Source organism: Lontra canadensis, unplaced genomic scaffold (assembly GCF_010015895.1).
Source record: "Lontra canadensis isolate GAN:19392208 unplaced genomic scaffold, GSC_riverotter_1.0 scaffold1, whole genome shotgun sequence".
In the NCBI taxonomy this organism is placed as follows: domain Eukaryota; kingdom Metazoa; phylum Chordata; class Mammalia; order Carnivora; family Mustelidae; genus Lontra; species Lontra canadensis.
This window is the reverse complement of record NW_022630995.1, coordinates 68,070,869-68,096,465: the sequence shown is the minus strand read 5'-3', so window position 1 is coordinate 68,096,465 and position 25,597 is coordinate 68,070,869. Positions and strand designations below refer to the sequence as shown.

General features: G+C 37.7%; 1 protein-coding gene across 4 annotated transcripts in view; it reads right to left on the bottom strand.

Moving 5' to 3' along the window:
* Window positions 1-24,855, bottom strand: part of INPP4B (inositol polyphosphate-4-phosphatase type II B) — an 807,880-nt gene extending 783,025 nt beyond the window's left edge. For 2 of the 4 annotated variants that reach the window (XM_032857097.1, XM_032857105.1), the window contains exon 1: window positions 24,639-24,855. The gene's annotated coding sequence lies outside the window, so the exon portion shown is untranslated. The remainder of the gene's footprint in view (window positions 1-24,638) is intronic. The other 2 variants (XM_032857119.1, XM_032857109.1) reach the window with 2 other exon arrangements.
* Window positions 24,856-25,597: the final 742 nt, after the last annotated feature.

Below are 25,597 nucleotides of genomic sequence, written 5' to 3'. Positions count from 1 at the left end.
TGCTCATACAGAGAAGGTTGTGGAGGTCCATGGTATCTGGCAGAAATAAATGCAAATCTTCTTTGGTCCCTTAAGAATCACAAAGATTAACTTTAGTCAAAATGTGCTCACATTTAAAAATGAACATAAACTCAATAAAACAAGCCATCATCGCAAGAGTCAGCAGGAACACAAAAAATTATAGAACTTTAAGACTTAAGACATTAGACCTGACAGATATAAGTATGGATGAGATGCCTAAAGAAATAAAAGATGAGACTTAAATTTGAGAAAGGAACAAGAATGAGAGAAAATGATGGAAACAAATGTGAAGAGAAAAAGAAACTAAATACAATGGGCTAAATATCTTGCCTTAAACCATCCAGATCCCCTCTTTCCACCCTTTTCTGCCATACTCTATTCCCCTGTATTTATCTGACCTGTGTCTATCATCATATGAATCATATCATGATCCCTGTCTTCTGATTGAGTTTGGCCAGTGCTGAGCACAAGCAGATCAAAGGAAGGAAGGGGACCAAGTCCAGGCATTTATAACCTTTACTCCTCTCTGAGACATCCCAGGACTGGCTGTGCCTCTTGACAGAAGCTCAGTGCTCCTGTTCTACACAATTTTCCCCTCTTCCAGTTTCCAGCAACCTCTCCCTCTCCAGCAGCTCTGTCACTGTTATTCCTGAGTTTCTGCACTCTTCCTTGTGGTTTCCTTTTACCCTAACCAGAAAGAAAAGATAGGTCACTACAAAGAAATTGCAATTGGACTGACAAAAAATTTTTAATAGTAGCAATAGAAGCCAGAAAACTGTGGAACAATATTTAAAAGTGCTGAGAGAAAAACTGTAAACTTGGAATTAACACTATTATTTAAGAGCAAGCCCCAAATAAAAGCAGCTTAAGATAAACAGAGAACCAAGAGCAATGACTAGTAATAGACTGATTATAATAAATATACTTAGAAGATAAAAAGCTATAGAAAAATAATTGTTAGAACAAGAGAGCTCAGTAAAGTGGCTGAATAAAAGGTCAATTTTTATATATGATTATCAAATAGTTAAAAATGTGGTTTTTAAAAAAGTACCATTTCAAATAACTACAATAAAAATGAGGTACATAAAAATGAAATGAACACAAGATGTAGATGACTTTTATAGAACAAATGTTTAAATTATATTGAAACACTGAGAAAGAGAGCTACATTAGGATCATGGATACAAAATTATAATCAACATTGTAAGAGGCCAAATTTATCCAAATTGATCTAAGAATTCACTGTAAATCCAATTAAAGAGGGATTTAGTTGGAAGACAGGGATATGAGTATGGTTGTTTATTTTTTCTTGTAATATACACATTTTATATACATAATAAAAATTATATTCAAAAATTAAAGGAGAATCAATGTAAAGAAAAACAAAGGAAGATTTTTTTTTAAGGAATGGTTAACATGATCTGGTATTACCAAGTGGCAAGTGAGATAAAGACAGAGAACTACCCACGGAATGTAACACAAAGTCTCTTAGTGACCCTTGTGAAAGCAGTTTCTTTGGAGCTATGAGGGTAGAGATCAGACTTCATTGAAATGGGAAAATAGAGGGAACCTGTGGAAGAGAAATGAGACTTGCTGGAGTGGATTATGCAGTAGAGAGGGTGTTTTACTCTTTTGAACACATGAAAATCTTGCATGTATTCACCGTTCATTGGAAGGAAGCAGACAAGAGTAGATAGATAGGGAGATAAAGAATGATGGCCATGTAGAGATCCCTAAGATTCCATGAGAACATAAGTTTTGTGCAAAGGTGTGGGGCTTACTTTGGCCATCCAGGAAGGAGGAGAAGATGGTGACAAGATGTATGAGTGGTGTTGATTTGTGGGGGCAAGGGGTATTAAAAATAAAGCTTGAATTGGCTTTTATTTCTACTAGAAATTAGTGGTAAGAGAGTTTAGGGGTATATCTTCCCCTAAGAACATTTTCCAGTGCCTAACTTTGATGTTGGTAACTCCAGTAGAAAATTCAAATGGATGAACAAGAGAATCTCATACCTACACATAGATATTAATTCCACCATATCTAGGTCACAAATTGCATGGGAGTTCCACGTAGCAGAGTCCTTATGCGTCAGCCAAGGATATGGCTTCACATTAGTGGTTCTATTTGACTCTACAAAAGTTGTTAAGAAGACAAGATATAAGGAGAAAATAAAGCAGTAAGACTGCTGCTCAGAGTGCTGTCAAGCAAAGGAAATGTTAGTTGTCTGCTTTTGCATATTAAAACATTCATCTCCCCACAGGGGAGCAGCTCCAGCAATTTCTCTGCAAATGTCTTCTACAAGGATTCACAAGGGTGAAGAAAGACTTCTCACTATCCATTAATTTAAAGAACATGGTTCATAGAGATCCCCTTGTGCTTTCAATGAATTATGATCAGGCTGAAATCACCAATTCCTCTTAGTGTTTTTCTAAAAGTATTTTTTCCTCTTCCTGAGATTAAGGCCCTGTGTTGGGTGATCTGCAAATGAACCTCCCCATAAAGACCGGCAAACAAATCTGCAATGGTCACACAATGTTAGCTCACAACACTGTCTTCCGTTAAGAAATAGAAGACTTTTCATAGAATGAGATTCAATGCATGCTTATCTTAATGAAGAGTTGTCACCCAGGGGGTGCTCATTTTCTTCAAATATATTGTTCTTACAGTGTAGATAAAGTCCCACTGGTACTCTGTACTATAAGTAGCCATTGCACAAATAAATCTTAGCAACGTTGGCACCATACAGTGTAAACAAATCCTTCCTAAATATAAAATATATTTTGTGCTCAAGATATACCTTCTAAGACAGCAGGAGGGAAAAACAATCCAGCCTGTACAGTGGTTTTTCTACAGTTAGCTGCCAACTTCTATAGATGGCTGTAACCAGTGCATTTTACAGAGGTTAACATTTATTTCTACTTATGTGGAATGTTCTGAATAGAAAATTCAGTGACAAGTAAAATTTTTAAGTGTGCCTAATGAATATAAAATGACCTTGTAAATGAGGCACATTGGATTCCATAGCTCTCATGAAAAACACAGCAATGTTTCCTTCCATCTATGATGTTTTTCAGGCCACAGAAAAATTTTCGCTAGAATGTTCAAAGTGCATGATTAAAGGTTTGCAATTGCTGGGCAATTTTATCCTCATAATTATCATAAAGTCTCCAGATATTATATATATTTATTTCAACAGATTGATCCAACCAGAGCCAAATAACCATTTTCCCAACTTAGAGAACAAACAAATGGCAAAGGGAAGTATCCTACAGATATCTACATTGTTTCTAGCCAGACCTCCTCTTTGGATGGGAGCCATCTCCTTCCGCCTTCATGACCACAACTTGGAGAGCACACCTTGCCTCTAGCACCATGGTTGCAAGCCACCCTCAAAGGGGCAATCATCTTCTTTTCTTACCAGTTCAAGCTCAAGGGAAGAACCTCCAACATAGAACTGGCAGGAAGAATATAGGGCTTCCACATACTTCTACTACTGATATTCAAAGAGTCATATTGCAAAAGTGGGGTCCTTAAGGGATTGGCTCAGAATCTTGGATCTACCTCTTCCTAAATATGTAACTAGACCGTGTTATATTTAATCTCTGTGCCTTAATTTTCCCTTCTGTAAAATGGGAGTAACAGCAGTGCCTACCTCATACAGTTGATGAGAGTAAAAGAGGAAATGTGAGTAAAGCACTCTTATTCAATAAATACTAGCTATTGTTATTTTCAGAATAGAGCATATATGTGAGTTACCAAGACGATTTCTTTTTCCAATTTATCTCAACCTTTTATGCTGATTCTTATCGATTAGAAAGGTGTGGTTAAAAAATAAGACAAAACAAAAACTCTACAAATTACTCAGCCTCAAAAAGAAGTTCTACATGGTATTTGTAATTATTTTCCATATTCCACCTGCTGAAATGTAATAAATATTTCAATGGACATATTTATATAGGCTCTGATGTAGCAAATATCCTGAAGAAGGTTAAACCATATTCAGGTCAGGTAAGTACCAAGCACATGGCAGACCCCCCACAAATGTTCATTCCCTTCTCACTTCCCTCACTTTGTCCCTCACTAATTCTTATAAATGCACATGCATAAAGGAGCATACATATGTGTGCATGTGTACACTTGTGTATATGCACACATATGCATGCTGACTTTTCAGAGACCAGATTATTCCTGGTATAGCAAGGGCTTTACTAAAAGATTAAAGTTCTTCTAGAAAGTACCATTTTTAGATCAGTTATTTTATCATACCATTACCAGTCCTTTTCAAGTTCTAACACCTTTAACAGCACAGTGATTTTTTTCAGGTAGAGTAAGCCCCATTCTGCTGATTATTCATTTATCCAAAAAAAACATTATTGAGACCTATCATGTGCAATGCAATATCCATTATTCTAGTGGATATTGGGACCAAAAGAGTCTCCATCCTTGAGAAATTAGTAATATAGAGGAAGAAGCCACATAAACCAAAGACACAAAATAAAAATACCAAATGAACAAAAATCAAATAAAGAGAAATTAAAAATAAACAAAAAATGAATTGCATGATGAAGGTGATATAACTGCACAACTATTCTATATGTCCAGACTTTATGTAATGATTATGTAATTGTGTTCAGCAAAGGAACCTCCTTGTTTTCATTGATTGACCCTATTGATAGGATTGATATGATCAATAAGCATATTTTTAAAATGTGAACTTATAGAATGTATCCATCTTAATAGCATATTGTTTTCATATCACTCTATATACTAGGATTTCATTTAAAATTCTACTGTCAAAAGTTTAGAAAATACTGTCAGATAACTAATATCTCAATTCCTTGTTTATTAATATAATAATAAAAAGTATTAATCATAGTAATAAAAGAGCTTGAAGACTTAACATGTTCTGACATGGTACACTCTAGACTCCTTATTATAGTTAATCTTCATAACATTTTTGCAAGTGGGTGTTAATGAACCAGTTTATAGATAAGAAGATTATGGCTTGAAACTCATCAGAGTAGACTCTGAAGTGTTTTTGAAAACATTTCTTGGCTGTGCCCATAGATAATTCCTTAGCCCTTCTCCATTTGACAGGAGAAAATAACTACATATTTGGATGAGAATCTGTACTAGGTTCTTAGTTTTCACAAAATAATGTCAAGTCTATTATTCTATTTTAAGCTGTAAGTAACACAGAGTATAGTCAAACCAAAACACTACCAGAAAACAACATTGAAGTATATGCTACCTTTTTTTTTTTTTTTTTTTTTGCTGGTCCAAATAGGTTTTTTTTTTTTTAACATTTTTTTTATTTATTTTCAGCATAACAGTATTCATTGTTTTTGTAATACAGCCAGTGCTCCATGCAATCCGTTTATGCTACCTTTTACTAAAGTTTTCTTTTATGTGATAGTATAGGTGAAGTATAACTTGAGGACTATGTAATCCATTTGGGTTTTTTGTTTTTGTTTTTGTTTTCTAGTTTAGAAGATACAAACTCAAATGCCTGCAAGGCCTGGACAATTAAGACACATAGGTAAAGTGGGTCAAGTGTAAGATAACAGAGTAGTAGAGACTGTTGCCATCTGAATAGACATACCTTATCTGAATATTGAGTTAAACTCAATATTTAAAAAAAAAAATGCTTTGTCTAAGGCAATTTAAATTTTGTCTAAGACAATTTAATTTTTTTAAAATATACTTATGTTGTCATTTATTCTAGAAATTCTAAATGGCTACTACACAAAAATGAGGAATTTCATTTATTATACCTATGGAGTCAATTAATTACATTTGCAATTAAAATTTTTCACTAGAGACAGAGAGAGCACATGCACACATGCAAGCGGTGAGAGGGAGAGGAAGAGAGAGAATTTCCAACAGGCTCCACTCTGAGTGCTGAGCTTGATCAGTCAGCTTGATCTCATGAGCATGAGATCATGACCTGAGCCAAAATCAAGAGTCAGATGCTTAACAGACTGAGCCACCCAGATGCCCATGTATTTAGAAAATTTTAACTAAAAAAAAAAAAAAATTAACTTGGATAAATTCGAATAAGTATATCTCTCTATTAAAGACACCTGCCACCTGCCCCTATCCAAGATGAATTGAATGTAGATAGATCCTTTGTTACATTTAGAACTATAATCAAGTCCTAAATGATCATTCTGAGTATAGGACATAATAACAGGAAAATAATTAAATTAATGATTATCAATATTTTTTTAAAGATTTTATTTATTTATTTGACAGAGAAAGATCACAAGTAGACAGAGAGGCAGGCAGAGAGAGAGAGGGAAGCAGGCTCCCTGCTGAGCAGAGAGCCCGATGCGGGACTCGATCCCAGGACCCTGAGATCACGACCTGAGCCGAAGGCAGAGGCTTAACCCACTGAGCCACCCAGGTGCCCGATTATCAATATTTTTAATACTATGTTTTTATAGTATATTTTGTGTCTTTTTTTTTCTATACAATCCCACTTAATTCTCACTACAAATCTATGAGATAGTTATTAATATCTGTTCTTAATAAATGAGAAAACAGGCTCAGGTACCTTACAATGACTTTCCCCAAATCACTATGGCCTAGATTTGGAAGAACAAAGACCTACACCAGGTCTTTTTAATAAATGCAACAGTCTTTTCAATGCAAAACAGCTGTGTCTAATGCTAGAATACATGGAGTCAGAATCAAAAACATGCATGCGACAGAAAGCTGCTGTTCCTATTTGGATGGATCCAGAGCTCTTCTATATTGGGCCTCTCCTCAGTACCTCACCCAGACTATCTGATGAGAGCCTTATAATATCAAATAATTGCTAGCTTTCTATCCAAAATCACAGGATTTGGGTAGAGATTTTAAATTTCCCACTATATATTTTTCTACCTAGAGCACTTCAGATATTGCATTGGATAGTATTCATATTAACAAATTTAATATTTAAGGAATACTACTTTTAGTCAAGCTCCAAAATATATCTTTTACATTATTATTGAACTGCTATAAAGGCTCAGTATCTTTGCACATGGCTTTACTGTAAGGCATCTCAAATCATTTTTGGAAGTATTCAGGGAATAAATTATGAATAAATAAGTATAAGTACATAAATAAAAAATACCGAGCTTCTGCCAACAAAGGACAACTTGCGTTCAGATTTTATATCATTTTTATTCAGAGAATCTTGAAGTAACACTTTAATAATCAAAAATTGTCTTTTCTTTCTCCTGAATACAACAGACTACTTAAAATCTTATACCCATTACTTCCCTACACTTTTCACCATGTTTGTGGAAATAAGATGACCAACCATGCCATTTGCTCTAGCCTCTTTTCATTTTAGTCCTGAAATTCCTCAGTCCCAAACAAATGAAAATGTTGGTCATCTTACAATGGAGCACAGAAATAGTTAAACTAAAATTCTTTGAAGGTGCCTTCTTGAACTAAAGCTGCATTTTTCAGTGAATTTTTATGATTTTTTATTATAATTAATGTTTCTGTGCTAGAAACAGATTACACTTTCTTTGCTGTATACTGTCTGCACTAGTCTATTTTTTATTTCACATATTCTTTCTTAGCATCATATTACCCAAGAGATTTTGACAGGGAAATTTCAAAAGTTGTAGAAAGAGTCTCTTGAGGCTTTGAGAGGATTTTCATCACTGCTAGTGCATTGTTACTTCAAGCATTCAACTAAAAAGGAATATATAAACCTTGGCATAAAAATTAGAAAATCTTAACAGAAGCAAATTATAAGCTCTTCTCTTGTTGTCTTTTGTTGTTGATCCCGAATATTTAGCCTATGAAATGAAAAGTAGATGTTACTAGAACCTGACATGGTGACCCATCCATGGGTGAGCTCTTGCAATTTTAGGCAGGGAAATGAACAAGGTTCTTACCACCTCACCTAATACTTGTAGCTCATACATAACTTACACGCACAATTCCACCACACAGAATTGCCCTTGGAAGTAATAAAACTGGAATTGGAAGTATAGATGAGAAGGCCTGAAGACCACCCCCCCACACACACATACGTAATACTTCTCCTACTTATCTGTAATTTCCTGAGACACAATGCCAGCAAAAGTAGGATCCATTAGCCTGAGATAAATAAGTCTCCCCTTCAAAAAAACCTGGAGGACTCAAGTTAGTAAAAGCAAGGCATTATCTTCTGAATGATCCCAGTAACAAATTGTTTAACATACCACGATCAGTGGGAGAGAGCTGGAGTATATAGCCATATAGCACTTAAGAAACTCATGAACATATTGTGTGTGTGAAAATACTTCCAGATTTCCATTCTAAAAATCTGCATAACTGGAATATAGACACAGATGAATAAGTTACAGCTTCTGGCTAGTTATCCAACCCTGCCACACCATTGTAATGGGATAAAATTGATGATCTTAGAGGTAATTATGTTGGATTTGACAACTGGAAACCAAGTATCAAACTGAGAAATGTTTGCTGCCTTGTATGCTATTGATATACAAAGTAATACATATTTTTGGACAATTTTATGGCATCTCATTAGTAAGCTGTTGAAGAAGTTGCACAATTATTCATATTGATGTTTTAAATATTTATACTAAAGGTATCTTCTTGAGATAATTTAAGTAACATGATTTAACCTAAATATTTGTTTGAAACAAGGTTGTAATCCAGTAACGGGGAAGAGAAACTTTCAGGCCTCCTGAGTCCCTCCTTCCAGGGACAAAGAGATGCCATTAGGCTGAACATATGACTATGAATGAGCAAAACTAATGTGGGCTCATGGTGCATAGAACAGGCTCTATTATTCCTTGGTCAGTCTGAAGACTGAAATATGAGAAAGGAAAGTACTTTGGCAAAATAATTGATGTCTAGCATAAGCCCTTATATATAGCATGAAAAATTCTCCATATCAAAACTTTACTTAGATACACACCAGGTTCCTGGATAAGAAGACTAGATCTTGTAAACTTGTCAATTCTTCTCAATTTCATTTATATACTCAATGAAAACGCTACAACTATTTTGGAGACAGCTTATCAAATTATTCTAAAATGAGTCTGGAAGAAATATCTGTGAGAATCTTAAAAGCTACACATAGACACAGAAAAAATTCAGCAAGAAAAGAGTATCAATCTTATCAGATATGAAGCAAATAAAAACATTTAAACCTGTGTGATATTAATAAAAGAATTGATGGAAAACTAGACTACGCATACCAAAACCAGAAACCCACTAAGAAGGAGTGTGTATACTTACCTCTACAATAAGACAATTTATGATATTATGTGATAGAAAAATAAATGGGGAATGAATGGATTGATTATTCAGAAACTGCTGCTGGAACATGTTTATCTATTTTTAGTAGATAAATAAAGTTAAGTCTTATCTCACACCATATACCATCACAATGTTGGGTGGACTCAAGAGAAAAAGTCATTGAAGAACTGGATGCAAATTCTTTTAGGGAAGAATAACTCAGGGAAATTTTAATCTGCTCTATGAATGAGAAAGTATTATCTAAGCAAAACAAGCAATAGTGTAAATATGACATTCAACTTCACTAGACACATTTTCAACTTTTATATGTTAAAGAAAATAAGAAAATAGTATAGATGACATAAATGACAAAGAAACAGTGCCCCTAACTCATAAAGGGTATTGAAAATGATGAAAATCAAGGTTCAAATACACAAACCAGCTGAAGATAGGAATTCATATAAAAAAAAGTATGAATGAAAATAAGAATTTCAAAAATTTTCAACCTCGTCTAATCTAACAATTGTACAACAAGAAAGTAGCACTTTAAAGACTAGATTTAAAATAAAATCAGGGAGGAGTCAAGATGGCGGAGAAGTAGCGGGCTGAGACTACTTGAGGTAGCGGGAGATCAGCTAGATAGCTTATCTAAAGATTGCAGACACCTACAAATCCAACGAGAGATCGAAGAGAAGAAGAACAGAAATTCTAGAAACAGAAAATCCACCACTTTCTGAAAGGTAGGACTGGCAGAGAAGTGAATCTATAGCGACGGGAAGATAGACCGCGGGGGGAGGGGCTGGCTCCCGGCAAGCGGCGGAGCAACGGAGCACAAAATCAGGACTTTTAAAAGTCTGTTCCGCTGAGGGACATCGCTCCAGAGGCTTAACTGGGGTGAAGCCCACACGGGGCCAGTGTGGCCTCAGGTCCCGCAGGGTCACAGAAGGATCAGGGTGTCTGAGTGTCACAGAGCTTGCAGGCATTAGAACGGGGACGGAGCCGAGGAGTGAGCTCACAGCTCGGGCTTACCTTGAACCGGTCACAGGCTCGGTTAGCTCAGAGCGCAGCCTGAGGCCAGGGTGACGGGAGCAATTGGGCACTGTTCTCTGGGGGCGCACTGAGGAGTGGGGCCCCGGACTCTCGGCTCCTCTGGGCCGGAGACTGGGAGGCCGCCATCTTCATTCCCGTCCTCCGGAACTCTACGGAAAGCGCTCAGGGAACAAAAGCTCCCGAAAGCAAACCCGAGCGGATTACTTAGCCCGGGCCCTGGTAAGGACTGTGCAACTCTGCCTGGGGCAAAGACACTTGAGAATCACTACAACAGGCCCCTCCCCCAGAAGATCAACAAGAAACCCAGCCAGGACCAAGTTCACCTACCAAGGAGTGCAGTTTCAATACCAAGGAGAGCCGCGGAATTCCAGAGGAGGAGAAAGCAAAGCACGGAACTCATGGCTTTCTCCCCATGATTCTTTAGCCTTGCAGTTAATTTAATTTTTTTTTTCTTTCTTTTTCAATTTTTTTCGCTTCTTCAGCTAAATTTTTTTTTAACTTTTACCCTTTTCTTTTTTAACGTGTTTTAACTAGTTTATCTAATATATATATATTTTTTTCCTTTTTATATTATTTCATTATTGGTTTTCTTTTTTTATTTGTTTCTTTTTTCTTTTTTCTTTTTTTTTTTTCTTTCTGAACCTCTTTATATGCCCTCCCCCCCACACACAATTTGGGATCTCTTCTGATTTGGCTAAAGCATATTTTCCTGGGGTTGTTGCCACCCTTTTAGTATTTTACTTGTTCCTTCATATACTCTTATCTGGACAAAATGACAAGGCGGAAAAATTCACCACAAAAAAAAGAACAAGAGGCAGTATCAAAGGCTAGGGACCTAATCAATACAGACATTGGTAATATGTCAGATCTAGAGTTCCGAATGACGATTCTCAAGGTTCTAGCCAGGCTCGAAAAAGGCATGGAAGATATTAGACAAACCCTCTCAGGAGATATAAAAGCCCTTTCTGGAGAAATAAAAGAACTAAAATCTAATCAAGTTGAAATCAAAAAAGCTATTAATGAGGTGCAGTCAAAAATGGAGGCTCTCAATGCTAGGATAAATGAGGCAGAAGAAAGAATTAGCAATATAGAAGACCAAACGACAGAGAATAAAGAAGCTGAGCAAAAGAGGGACGAACAGCTACTGGACCACGAGGGCAGAATTCGAGAGATAAGTGACACCATAAGACGAAACAACATTAGAATAATTGGGATTCCAGAAGAAGAAGAAAGAGAGAGGGGACCAGAAGGTATATTGGAGAAAATTATTGGAGAGAATTTCCCCAATATGGCAAAGGGAACAAGCATCAAAATCCAGGAGGTTCAGAAAACCCCCCTCCAAATCAATAAGAATAGGTCCACACCCCGTCACCTAATAGTAAAATTTACAAGTCTTAGTGACAAAGAGAAAATCCTGAAAGCAGCCCGGGAAAAGAAGTCTTGTAACATACAATGGTAAAAATATTAGATTGGTAGCAGACTTATCCACAGAGACCTGGCAGGCCAGAAAGAGCTGGCATGATATATTCAGAGCACTAAACGAGAAAAACATGCAGCCAAGAATACGATATCCAGCTAGGCTATCATTGAAAATAGAAGGAGAGATTAAAAGCTTCCAGGACAAACAAAAACTGAAAGAATTTGCAAACACCAAGCCAGCTCTACAGGAAATATTGAAAGGGGTCCTCTAAGCAAAGAGAGAGCCTAAAAGTAGTAGATCAGAAAGGAACAGAAACAATATATGATAACAGTCACCTTACAGGCAATACAATGGCACTAAATTCATATCTCTCAATAGTTACCCTGAATGTTAATGGGCTAAATGCCCCAATCAAAAGACACAGGGTATCAGAATGGATAAAAAAACAAAACCTATCTATATGTTGCCTACAAGAAACTCATTTTAAACCCGAAGACACCTTCAGATTTAAAGTGAGGGGGTGGAAAAGAATTTACCATGCTAATGGACATCAGAAGAAAGCAGGAGTGGCAATCCTTATATCAGATCAATTAGATTTTGAGCCAAAGACTATAATAAGAGATGAGGAAGGACACTATATCATACTCAAAGGATCTGTCCAACAAGAAGATCTAACAATTGTAAATATCTATGCCCCTAACGTGGGAGCAGCCAACTATATAAACCAATTAATAACAAAATCAAAGAAACACATCGACAATCATACAATAATAGTAGGGGACTTTAACACTCCCCTCACTGAAATGGACAGATCATCCAAGCAAAAGATCAACAAGGAAATAAAGGCCTTAAATGACACACTGGACCAGATGGACATCACAGATATATTCAGAACATTTCATCCCAAAGCAACAGAATACACATTCTTCTCTAGTGCACATGGAACATTCTCCAGAATAGATCACATCCTTGGTCCTAAAACAGGTCTCAACCAGTATCAAAAGATTGGGATCATTCCCTGCATATTTTCAGACCACAATGCTCTGAAGCTAGAACTCAATCACAGGAGGAAATTTGGAAAGAACCCAAATACATGGAGACTAAACAGCATCCTTCTAAAGAATGAATGGGTCAACCAGGAAATTAAAGAAGAATTGAAAAAAATCATGGAAACAAATAATAATGAAAATACAACGGTTCAAAATCTGTGGGACACAACAAAGGCAGTCCTGAGAGGAAAATATATAGCGGTACAAGCCTTTCTCAAGAAACAAGAAAGGTCTCAGGTACACAACCTAACCCTACACCTAAAGGAGCTGGAGAAAGAACAAGAAAGAAACCCTAAACCCAGCAGGAGAAGAGAAATCATAAAGATCAGAGCAGAAATCAATGAAATAGAAACCAAAAAAACAATAGAACAAATCAACGAAACTAGGAGCTGGTTCTTTGAAAGAATTAATAAGATTAATAAACCCCTGGCCAGACTTATCAAAAAGAAAAGAGAAAGGACCCAAATAAATAAAATCATGAATGAAAGAGGAGAGATCACAACTAACACCAAAGAAATACAGACAATTATAAGAACATACTATGAGCAACTCTATGCCAACAAATTTGACAATCTGGAAGAAATGGATGCATTCCTAGAGACATATAAACTACCACAACTGAACCAGGAAGAAATAGAAAGCCTGAACAGACCCATAACCAGTAAGGAGATTGAAACAGTCATCAAAAATCTCCAAACAAACAAAAGCCCAGGGCCAGATGGCTTCCCAGGGGAATTCTACCAAAGATTTAAGGAAGAGCTAATTCCTATTCTCCTGAAACTGTTCCAAAAAATAGAAATGGAAGGAAAACTTCCAAACTCATTTTATGAGGCCAGCCTCACCTTGATCCCCAAACCAGACAAGGATCCCATCAAAAAAGAGAACTACAGACCAATATCCTTGATGAACACAGATGCAAAAATTCTCACCAAAATACTAGCCAATAGGATTCAACAGTACATTAAAAGGATTATTCACCACGACCAAGTGGGATTTATTCCAGGGCTGCAAGGTTGGTTCAACATCCGCAAATCAATCAATGTGATACAACACATTAATAAAAGAAAGAACAGGAACCATATGATACTCTCAATAGATGCTGAAAAAGCATTTGACAAAGTACAGCATCCCTTCCTGATCAAAACTCTTCAAAGTGTAGGGATAGAGGGCACATACCTCAATATTATCAAAGCCATCTATGAAAAACCCATCGCAAATATCATTCTCAATGGAGAAAAACTGAAAGCATTTCCGCTAAGGTCAGGAACACGGCAGGGATGTCCGTTATCACCACTGCTATTCAACATAGTACTAGAAGTCCTAGCCTCAGCAATCAGACAACAAAAAGAAATTAAAGGCATCCAAATTGGCAAAGAAGAAGTCAAACTATCACTCTTCGCAGATGATATGATACTATATGTGGAAAACCCAAAAGACTCCACTCCAAAACTGCTAGAACTGGTACAGGAATTCAGTAAAGTGTCAGGATATAAAATCAATGCACAGAAATCAGTCGCATTTCTCTACACCAACAACAAGACAGAAGAAAGAGAAATTAAGGAGTCCATCCCATTTACAATTGCACCCAAAACTATAAGATACCTAGGAATAAACCTAACCAAAGAGACTAAGAATCTATACACAGAAAACTATAAAGTACTCATGAAAGAAATTGAGGAAGACACAAAGAAATGGAAAAATGTTCCATGCTCCTGGATTGGAAGAATAAATATTGTGAAAATGTCTATGCTACCTCAAGCAATCTACACATTTAATGCAATTCCTATCAAAGTACCATCCATTTTTTTCAAAGAAATGGAACAAATAATCCTATAATTTATATGGAGCCAGAAAAGACCGCAAATAGCCAAAGGAATATTGAAAAAGAAAGCCAAAGTTGGTGGCATCACAATTCCGGACTTCAAGCTCTACTACAAAGCTGTCATCATCAAGACAGCATGGTACTGGCACAAAAACAGACACATAGATCAATGGAACAGAATAGAGAGCCCAGAAATAGACCCTCAACTCTATGGTCAACTAATCTTCGACAAAGCAGGAAAGAATGTCCAATGGAAAAAAGACAGCCTCTTCAATAAATGGTGTTGGGAAAATTGGATAGCCACATGCAGAAAAATGAAATTGGATCATTTCCTTATACCACACACGAAAATAGACTCAAAATGGATGAAGGACCTCAATGTGAGAAAGGAATCCATCAAAATCCTTGAGGAGAACACAGGCAGCAACCTCTTCGACCTCAGCTGCAGCAACATCTTCCTAGGAACATCACCAAAGGCAAGGGAAGCAAGGGCAAAAATGAACTATTGGGATTTTATCAAGATCAAAAGCTTCTGCACAGCAAAGGAAACAGTTCACAGAATCAAAAGACAACTGACAGAATGGGAGATGATATTTGCAAACAACATATCAGATAAAGGGCTAGTGTCCAGAATCTATAAAGAACTTAGCAAACTCAACACCCAAAGAACAAATAATCCAATCAAGAAATGGGCAGAAGACATGAACAGACATTTCTGCAAAGAAGACATCCAGATGGCCAACAGACACATGAAAAAGTGCTCCATATCACTCGGCATCAGGGAAATACAAATCAAAACCACAATGAGATACCACCTCACACCAGTCAGAATGGCTAAAATTAACAAGTCCGGAAATGACAGATGCTGGCGAGGATGCGGAGAAAGGGGAACCCTCCTACACTGTTGGTGGGCATACAAGCTGGTGCAACCACTCTGGAAAACAGCATGGAGGTTCCTCAAAATGTTGAAAATAGAAATACCCTATGACCCAGCAATTGCACTGCTGGGTATTTACCCTAAAGATACAAACATAGTGATCCGAAGGGGCACGTGCACCCAAATGTTTATAGCAGCAATGTCTACAGTAGCCAAACTATGGAAAGAACCTAGATGTCCATCAACAGACGAATGGATAAAGAAGATGTGGTATATATACACAATGGAATACTATGCAGCCATCAAAAGAAATGAAATCTTGCCATTTGCGACGACGTGGATGGAACTAGAGGGTATCGTGCTTAGCGAGATAAGTCAATCGGAGAAAGACAACTATCATATGATCTCCCTGATATGAGGGCGAGGAGATGCAACATGGGGGTTAAGGGTGTAGGAGAAGAGTAAATGAAGCAAGATGGGATTGGGAGGGAGATAAACCATAAGTGACTCTTAATCTCACAAAACAAACTGAGGGTTGCTGGGGGGAGGGGGGTTGGGGGCTAGGGTTATTATGGACATTGGGTAGGGTATGTGCTATGGTGAGTGCTGTGAAGTGTGTAAACCTGGAGATTCACAGACCTGTACCCCTGGGGAAAAAATATATGTTTATAAAAAATAAAATTAAAAAAAAATAATAAAAATAAAAAAAAAAATCCTAAAAAAAATAAAATAAAATCAGCCACAGGCCAGGACCTAATTCTATCACTTCCCAGTTGCCTGACCTTGGATAAGTTACTTAACCTCTCAAAAAATAAGTTCTCTACTTTAAAATGGGATGATAATATTCTTCTCTTACAGTTGTAAAGATTAAATGAGATAGTATAAAGGTCATGCATGATGAATGGCCTGTAAGAGATGTTCAGTAAGTGTTATTGTTGTGATTATTGATGATGATATTGGTGGTGGTGTTGTTAACAATCATCTTCACCTTTCCCAATAACAAGATTTAAAAAAAAATAATATCCCTTAGTCCTGCTGAGGATGGAGATATGACTTATGTTCTTTTAAGGAGAATGGAAGTAGGTGCAGTTTTTCTGGAGAGCAATTTGGCAATATGTGTTAAGAAGTTTTTAAAAAGCTCAAGCCCTTTATCCAGTATACTCCTAAGATAACAGTGAAAAATATAGAAAAGGAATACCAGAAAATGAGGTCATACAGGAAATACTCATCACCACGTAGTAACAGCAAAAGACTTTTACAATAAGGTAATTGTAAAGACTATTACAATTACTTATTGTATAAGTCTAAGTTGAGAGAATAAGAATAAACAAATGATAATGATCTATAGGCCTAACTAATAGAAAGCAACTAAAAAATGATAGGAAAATTATTTACAGGCATGGTAAAAGTAATTTTTCTTTTGTATTCATTGTAGTAAACTAGAACAAAGACAAGCACAGTACCTGGCACATACTACCTGGTACATTGCTCAATCAAAGTGTAAACTGAATTGAACAACAAAATTGTAAGTGGAAAAATAATTAGAATACTCATTTTCTCTCTCTCTCTCACACACACACACACACCCCTTGAACATAGGTTAATCTCAACTTTTGTAAGACAGTCACAGGAAATCCTAGAAAGAAATATGATGAAATGTTAACAATATTGTGTTCAGGTGATTTTTTTTTCTGACTCTTAAGATTTGTCTCTACTTGCCAAATTTTTTTCGATGGAGATTTATTACATTTATGATCAAGGAGGAAAATGAGTAGGGAAAAAAAAAAGGAAAGAATCTCAGAAATCAACTGGAAGCCAACAGGCTCAATTATTTCTCATTACACTATTCTAAGTATGTACCATTCTTCACTCCCACCCGAATATAAAATGAGAAGTGGAAATATGAATAGCATGAATAAATTGGGAGGCAGCCTTAAAACAGCCCAGGAAAGAAAACATTATAGTAAATTTAAAAAATAAAGCCAAAATATCATGGGTCTAATATTAAGAAAAGTATACAGGGGCTTTTTCCCCATATAATTCATACATATGAAAAATATGGCATGACAGACGAACCCTTTCAATATAAATTACTTGTTTTCGCTACTATGGAATTATATTTTCTCTTAGACACATAGTAGTCTCAAAGATTTACACAGTGGTTACCATCAGTTTTTTGAAATCTGAAAGAATTCTATTTATTTAAAATTCTAACTCTACACAAAATCTAATAGGTATATTTTAGAAGATCCATGATATTCTCAAAGGGGAGGAGCAACTCTCAGATTCCCATATTCTGAAATACACTCACCAGGGATAATTAGCCCAAGAATGTAAAGTGCCATGTTATCTGGAGCACAAAATCACCCGGAGGTATAACCTCTTGGTCACTGGCTTAAGCTCATTCACTGAAAGGTCAGTTTCCAGGACTAGGTGATTTAAATTCATTTCAGCAAAACTACAGATTACTATATGTCAAGTACCTGTAAGATTAATGGCAAAATCTTGACTCATGCAAACTGAATTCTTGCCAACGGTTTGCTCTATGTCTGCCTCTTTAGAAGTAAAATGTTATATAAGGAAACTGTGGTGATGAGGTGTATAGTCAACATTTTTCTTAATCCAAGAAGCCCAATGTAGTCATTGGTTTATCAAGTATGTATAACCACCTAACATGTTTAAGAAACATTGCTACATACTTCTAGAAATTAAAAATATACTTGAGATAGAACCTTAATTGAAATCATTTCCCTAATTATATAGTCTGCCATATTTTCCAGAAACAAAGTCAAGAGCTTAATTTACCTGATATCAAGATTTCAGACTTTTTAAGTGAAATATGTAATGTTTTAACTGCAACAATTATTTTTTTTGGTAAATAACTACTTCACAAAGGTATTTCCTTTGATATAATTTCTAGGATTTGATTTCAGAAACTCGAGGGAGGGGAAAAGCAAGTGGGACTGTGGATGACACAAGAATAGATATGATCTAACAATTGTTAAAGCCGGCTGGAGGTACTTGTGAGTTTGTTGTATTATTCTGCGTTTTATTAGATTTGAAATTTTATGTTGTAAAAATTTTTTAAAGAAGCATATTTTTTAGTTATGTCAATTTATGTTGAATAACGTTTCCCTTGGTCTCCATTCCTACAACAGTCATGTCCAGTAAACATGGCGAAATACCTACCAAACTGATCCTGAGGAAGTTCCAGCCACGTGGCTAAACAATGCAGAGGTCCCATTCTGGAGCACTGATGATGGAATAAATTGATTTACTCTGCCAAGACCCATAATTTAATCATTTAGCCAAAGACAGAGATATATACATCTAGATTAACCAAGAAAAATGGTGTAGATAAACTTCAGTTGTCCTAATAACCAGTAAATTGTAAATTGTAGTGCTACATAACTAATTCAATTTGGTCATTGTGCTGGCCAGGCCATCACTATTACAGAGGATAACAAGGGATTTGCTGAAGCATCAGTAAGACAATCTGCACTTTTTTTTTTTTTTTGCATTGTCCCAACAGCAATGAGATAGAGGAAAAAATTAACAATCATAGCATTCAATCCCCTAGGAAAAAATGTTCTTGCTCAGCCTGTGTAGTGAGAGGATTAGGATTAAAATACAGTTAATATGATGTCTATTTTAGAATGGCCATATGGTTTCTTCCCTATCATGTTCACTTAATTTTCCCTTCCTTTTCTCTTACTCCATCATAAGCAGAATTCTGGCATATTTATTTCAATTAATTCCTAACAATCCCTCATGTAAGCAAACCCTACATAAAAGCAGAGTATGTTAAATATTACCATCAAATCTTTAAAGTCTTACAAACAATAGATCTTCTCAATATAGTGTTAAAGGTTTAGCTGCCAGTTGATTTCAATTTCATTAACACACTCACAATATAAATAAATTCTTTTTTAAAGAAAAGCTTTAATAATGAATATATTGCAATTAAAATGACGCAAGGCTACTAAGCATTGCACACTGCCACCTAGTGCTAAATGTCTTTTTAACTCCAAATGCACAATGGATGTCTTCAGGAAAGTGGAAATGCTCTGTTTTGAAGTAAATTTATCCAGAAAGATAGATTGGAAGCATATTTATTTATAATTATTTCAATATAAGAAGGCTTTTAAAATAAATGAAATTACACATACCATAAAATCAGCCCTGTCTTATAAATTCATGTAAGAAAGGTCTGATTAGATTAGTAAATATAAAAAAACTACAAGTTTTGTTAATGAAGACATGAAATGTTTGTTTTTTTAAGTTATTTTTAATACTGTTCACCCAGTATGCAACATATTCTATTATGCATGTGTTGTATGCTGATGAGCTAGATGGAATATGTGTTTAGCTGGCAAGTTCGACATATGAAGATGTTTGAAAAGACATCACAGGATGTTAAAAAATCACTAAAGATACTCACAAGCTTTCTTAAGGACATAACTATAATCTCACCTCATCTACAGGTTATAATTTCAATTTCAGATGCCACTGGTTTTTAGTTCTACCTTATTTTCCTAGAGGTGAATAATTTCTTTGTGTTTCAGTTGTGCTAATCACTATAGGTCATCTCTGATCTTTTGACTAGAAAAATAAATCCCCATGAAAATGAAATGAGATCATTTGAAAGACTAAAGGAAGGATTGCTATAGTATTTTACTGTCGTTAGGTAGTATATTTTATTTACTTCATTGTATTTTGCAATTGTAGTCCCCAGTTTGGTCTACTTAATATGCATAATTACCTATTTTAAGAACTTAAGTGAAAAGTGAAAGACTCATATTTCTGTCAATTAAGTTTTTTCATAGTGAAAAATAATCAGAGGGTTTCTTTAAACCATTTTACTTAACTTTTTCAGAATCACACACCTTTTTGAGAAACAAAAATCTCAGGTTCTCCTTCTAAAGTACTTAAAATTTATAAATGAAAGATATATTTAAAACAATATATGGAAATTTTTAAGAGTTCTATTTTTAGTTTGATCTCATAAGATCAAACTAGAGATTTCAATGTTGACGTTACTCCAGTAATTTAAAATCAGCATAAGTATTAAGGCTTCCTATATATCCTATAAACATTTTCCATCCTTGGAAATGTGGACAATAGAGAATGTCATTCAGTGATTTCAACATTAGGTCTTTTGCACTGATTCATTTTAATAACCACAAGGTCACATAAAAATAGATGATAGACAAATGGATGAAAAGAAACACAGGAGAAAGAAAGAAGGGAGAAAGTGAGGGAAAGAAAGACAGAAGGAGAAAGAATTTTTCCTTTAAGGGAAGTGTTACCTCCATCGCCTCGAAATCTTAATTTGGATAATTCTCAAAGGAATCTTTGATCAAAGCCACATGATCTAGAAAACTTCTCAAGATATCCTTTAATCAGCTTAACCAAAGGACTACTGCCAAGTCTATTTCACTTAGTTCAATTAAGGCTACTTTGAGGCTCTTAGCGCTATTTTGAGGCCTTCACCACATACTCAAGAAACCTAGTTGATATGGCTGCCCAAGGCAGAAGAAAGATTTACTCAAAATACCGCAATTTGAGAAACTCAGTTTGGAAAATATGACTTAAGAACATATATTATATTGAAATCCAATTCTTCACACTATGTTGGGATTACATTTATTATGACATCTCAATGTTCAGTAAATTTACAATTGAGTAAAAGGTCTTAAGTTGTAACTCCTAGAATCTCCCTTGACCTTATGGTATATGGTCTATAACAAGATAATTCCAGGAAATAAGATAGTGATTACAACTATGCCTGATATAAGGAAAAACACTGCAGTTGCGGATATATACACAACATAAATTATATTGTATTGTATTATATTATATTATATTATATTAGCCATATTACTATAAAACTTCAAAAACATTTTTAAAACTCTCTTGTTAATCTACAAGGTAGTGAAAAGGTATAAAGTGAAGGAACTAACAAGTCTTGATTCAAATGACAATTGTGCCTGAGACTCTGAAGATTCCTTAGAATTTTCTTACATATCTTAGTGTGTTTTCTAGGTACATACTGCATTTAAAATTTTGGAAAACCAAGGCTATGTATATTTGCACATACACACACACACAAATGCGATTTTAATATTATCATTTGGATGCATCTAAAAGTAAGTATTTAAGCTGAAATTGTTTATCTAATAGCCTTATTTCTTAAGCTTGAATATGAAAGTATGTATACTTATGAGTGTGTCCTAAGGTCTATAATCAAGAATTTCTAACTCAACATAAAATAAGTAGTAACAAAATGGCCTATGAAGCAAATTCCCTAAGGCTTTAGAAAGATAAGGCATGTTTAAAAATTAGAGAATACAGAAGAGAAAGACATAGCTTTGAAATGAACATTAACATTTAACTTGAGATTATTTAAAACAGCACATCTCTATCTATTAGAATCCCCATGGTTATAAAAGGCAAGAACTTATCCCACAAAGACTACAAAAATCATGATATTGGTATATCTAATATTAGACATACTGGCTGGAATTGCACACTGAAATAAGAATATGTAATAAATATTCAATAAGCATTTTATTTTTTTTAATTTAATTTTATTTTTTCAGTGTTCCAAGATTCATTGATTATGCACCACACTCAGTGAGCATTTTACTCACTCATTATGATTTCATAATTTTTTTAACTTTGTATTCTCAGATGTCAGATACTTATCCAGAAACAGAAATCCAGTTGGTTGCTAAGAAATATGAGAGCAGTTTGCATTTTTTTCTGTATCTTTAGGAGAATTGCTCTCTTGGGTTTTACCTCAAAGTAGTAAAAGTTAACTCTGCTACTCATGTAGGGAATTGTATTACTTGTACTAAAAGAAACTTCATGTCTCAAAAAAGAAATGAATTACTCTCAACTCACACAATTTAAAACAAATATCTGGGTTTTCTTCCAAGCTTAATGAGTTTCCATTTCATGCAACTAAAATATAATACATTGTTTTATAAATTTAACTGATGAGTTTGAGTCTTTTCACAAAAATTTTATGATAAATGAAGTCATTCAGTCAACTGGCACTCCCAAAGTAAAGTTTAAATCCAACATTTTAAAAGTATTCTCTGTCTATAACTTTGACCATGTGCTTCTTTGAACAACTAAAGGGAGAAGACTAAACTTGGTCTATCTGGGTTTTCTTATGTTTATGGAAAGATCAAAAGCAAAACACGGTTATAAATATGTACATTCTAACTGGTCATTAGTTTATCACAAATAAATATTGATTTGCCTAATCAAAGAGAATATTCTTACAAAATAAGATCCATAATTCAATCACCACATACGTTTCTTAATGACACTGAACATTTAGACTCTCTCCACATGTAAATTTCATAACCTTTCAAGGACAATCTTCTAGATCACATTTTAAAGAAATATGCTGAAAAAGCATTCCATGGCAGTAACATTTTACATTACTATAAATGTAAGAGGTTTAATTTTTAATACCCACATACTTATCACAAACCAATTAATCATTTACTCTGACTTATTATCAATGTTTTACTGGAACATATTGCAAAGGAACACAAGATAACGTATTTCTCTGTCTACTAAGTGAGACAATGCCCACTTGCCCAGTCCCCTTTTTACTCAACTTCTTGCACACCTTCAGCCAGCTGCCCTGTTGGTGATCCCTTGTACCTCATATGCTGCTTTAGCAGTAAGTCAGATTACTACCACCTCTGGTCCAAGACCCATTAAGAAAATTCCTGTTACAAGGTCTTTGAAATGTAGTTTTACACCTATAAAAGGGCTATAAAGTGCCCATCTTGAGGGGAAAACGACAAAATTTTCTGGGTTTTACTTATTTTATAAACTCACACCTTTATAAACAAGTTTTGTCACACTGAGGGGAAGGAGATACGCAAAATGTAACACCTGGAGTCATAAAATGTAATGACCTCAAACAACACATCTCAGAAAGGTGGGGGGGGGGGGGGGTACTGGTTCCAGAGAAGGAAAAAAAAAAAAAAGAGGCAAAGGAGCAAATCCGCACCACTAAAACAGGAGTAATAGAAAACCCTCTCAGGTTTTTCCAGTAAGTTTTGTGCAGCAGCAGCAGCAACAACCCAATCAATATGCACACCCTCACCGTCATAAAACCTCCTGTCCCCAAACAGAAAACAGCGGGTCACTCTTCACTGTGTCCTCAGGGGCAGAAACCACCCCCCAAAAACAAAAAATTTCAGGGCACAGGGAGGGGCAAAAACAGGTATGTGTAGATCCAGCATCCTCCTCTCCCTCCCAGCTACAAGCCTGAAAGTCCACTCAGGAACCAGCCCTGGCTCCTAGACACCCTTCCGCCCGGGCCCTCCCTGCGGGAGGTTGCGGAGCCAGCAGCGCAGTTTTCGGACTCCCGACAATGACCGCACCACCACCACCCTCCTTCCCCATGCCTTCACCCCAGGCCCTCGCTTTCTAACCCTATCAGCGAGACCTCACTGGGGTAGGACAAGGGATGCACCTCGGCTAAGAGGAGATGTGCCGGGCTTCTCTGCCGGAATGAGTTGCGGGGCGTGGGGTGGCGATGGTCACGGAGAAGGGCTCCTTAGGAAAACCCAGGACATGGGGCAACTGAAACCTCAGTACCAGTCACCCTCGCTCCCGCCACCACCCCACCCCTAGCCTTAAAGCCGACTTCTCCTGAGGCCGGTGGCGTCAGCTTGGCGCGGCCGGGATGGGGTTGAGAGAGAACCCCGGGGCCACCGCGGCCTCTCTAAAAGGACTGCGCAGGTGGGCGCAGCCCTAGAAGGTAGACGAGGCCGGAGCTCAGAGTTACACCGGGCCCAGAGAGTGTGAGTGCAAGCGAGAGGGTGAACCCACGCGCTCGCCGGGCCAAGGGGCGCTCGGCGGCAGGGCAAGCGCGGTGACAGAGGTACCCCGGCCACCGAGGAGAGACAGCTCATCCCACCCGCCGGCGACAGGGCTGGAGGGGCTATCGAGGCAGGGAGACTGGGAAACTTAATGCAAAATAGACAGCTCCCCCCGCCAGGACGTGTCCCCGCGCTCTCAGACCCGCTCCAACGCCTCTCGAATCACCCACCATCACCCACACCACCCCGCAAAAATCCCCACCGAGCCCTCAGATCCCGGGCGGGTAATTACCTCTCCCGGAGGCGGAGTGGGGGGCGGCAGCAGCAGCAGACACTTTTAGCCTGACTTTCCTGCGTTCGCTTGTGAGCGTGTGCGCGCGGAGCAGGAGCTGTAACCTGCTATTTATAGACGGGAGCCTCAGCACCCGGGGCTGAGAACCAGGAGGAAGCGAGCAGGCGGCGGCGGCGGCGGCGCAGGGCGCGGGCCGCGGCTCCCTGAGGCTCCCGCGGCTCCCTCAGGCGCCCGGCTCCGGCCGCGCTCGGCGCTCGCTCCCCGCCCTCCCGCCCGCCCCGCCGCGCGCGCCCAGGAGAAGTTGTCACCAGCGCGGCTGCCTCTCCGGCTGCTCACACGCCCCCTGGCACAATTGCTACTTTCTTCCCCCACCCCCACCCTCCCTGCTCCTCTTCCTCCTCCTCCGCTTGTTCTGAGCGGTCTCCTCCCAATGTCACCAGCAACCGCCAATAAAGGCGGCAGCGGCAGCGACAGTCTCGCAACTGGCGCAGCTCGCTTCCCGCTGATGGAGTGGAGTTGGTACCCCGGCCACCCAGCCCCAAATGACCCAACACGCTTGCTCCGTGAGCTGACACCTTGCACCCCGACCCTCTGCAAGCGGGGGCGGTCGTCCAGCCTGGGCTGGGGGAGAACAGATGCAGAGTGGCGGTGAGGGGTGACCCGGAGCCACCACGCCGAAACGGGGGCCGGAAAAAACACAAGATTCTCTAACTGGCGGGAGGAGGTGCCCCAGACCCCGGCCACTGGCAGCGCCGGCCCAGTCTGGGGGTGAGCGAGAGTGGGAGGCGGTGTCCCCCGTGCCGGGGACTTCAGCTTGCCATCACCCTGGGACCCGTCTCTTGCCACTCCTTCGCCTTGGCCCGAGGTAGAGGTCTGACGAGGGAGACCTGGGCACTGACTGGGCCTCCAGCTCAGCGCATCCCACCGCCACCCACCGCTAGCCCCAGGTCGCGGCCGCC